Raw genomic sequence first — 1,460 nt, forward strand, 5'->3', positions numbered from 1 at the left:
GACTGATTTGCAGTTTTTGAAGAATCCTTGCACCCCTGGGATAAAGCCCACTTGGTCATGATATGTGATTTTTAAAATATGTTGTTGGATTCTGTTTGCTAGAATTTTGTTTAGGATTTTTGCATCTATGTTCATCAGTGATATTGGCCTGTAGATTTCTTTTTTGTGTGTGGTATCTTTGTCTGGTTTTGGGTGATGGTGGCCTCATAGAATGAGTTTGGAAGTTTACCTTCCTCTGGAGTTTTCTGGAAGAGTTTGAGTAGGATAGGTGTTATCTCCTCTCTAAATTTTTGGTAGAATTCAGCTGTGAAGCTGTCTGGTCCTGGGCTTTTGTTTGCTGGAAGATTTCTGATTAAAGTTTCAATTTCTGGGCTTGTGATGGGTCTGTGAAGATTTTCCATTTCCTCCTGGTTCAGTTTTGGAAAGTTGTACTTTTCTAAGAATTTGTCCATTTCTTCCAAGTTATCCATTTTATTGGCATATAGTTGCTGATAGTAGTCTCTTATGATACTTTGTATTTCTGTGATGTCGGTTGTGATCTCTCCATTTTCATTTTTAATTTTGTTGATTTGGTTTTTCTCTCTTTGTTTCTTGATGAGTCTGGCTAATGGTTTGTCTATTTTATTTATCTTCTCAAAAAACTAGCTTTTGGTTTTGTTGATTTTTGCTATGGTCTCTTTTGTTTCTTTTGCATTTATTTCTGCCCTAATTTTTAAGATTTCTTTCCTTCTACTAAGCCTGGGTTTATTCATTTCTTCCTTCTCAAGTTGCTTTAGGTGTAGAGTTTAGCTATTTATATGACTTTTTTCTTGTTTCTTGAGGTAAGCCTGTATTGCTATGAACCTTCCTCTTAGCACTGCTTTTACAGTGCCCCATCAGTTTTGGATTGTTGTGTTTTCGTTTTCATTTGTTTATATCCATATTTTGATTTATTTTTTGATTTCTTCTGTGATTTGTTGGTTATTCAGCAGCATGTTGTGCAGCCTCCATATGTTGGAATTTTTAATAGTTTTTCTCCTATAATTGACATCTAATCTTACTTCATTGTGGTCAGAAATGATGTTTTGAATGTTTTCAATTTTTTGAATTTACCAAGACTAGATTTATGGCCCAGGATGTGATCTATCCTTGAGAAGATTCCGTGTGCACGTGAGAAAAAGGTGAAATTCTTTGTTTTGGGGTGAAATGTCCTATAGATATCAATTAGATCTAACTTTTCTATTGTATCATTTAAAGTTTGTGTTTCCTTGTTAATTTTCTGTTTATTTGATCTATCGATAGGTGTGAGTTGGGTATTAAAGTCACCCACTATTATTGTGTTATTGTTAATTTCCCCTTTCATACTTGTTAGCATTGGTCTTACATATTGTGGTGCACCTATGTTGGGTGCATATATATTTTTAATTGTGATTTCTTCTTCTTGGATTGATCCTTTGATCATTATGTAGTGTCCTTCTTTG

The sequence above is a fragment of the Cervus canadensis genome, chromosome X (genome assembly GCF_019320065.1).
Source record: "Cervus canadensis isolate Bull #8, Minnesota chromosome X, ASM1932006v1, whole genome shotgun sequence".
NCBI classification, from domain to species: Eukaryota; Metazoa; Chordata; class Mammalia; order Artiodactyla; family Cervidae; genus Cervus; species Cervus canadensis.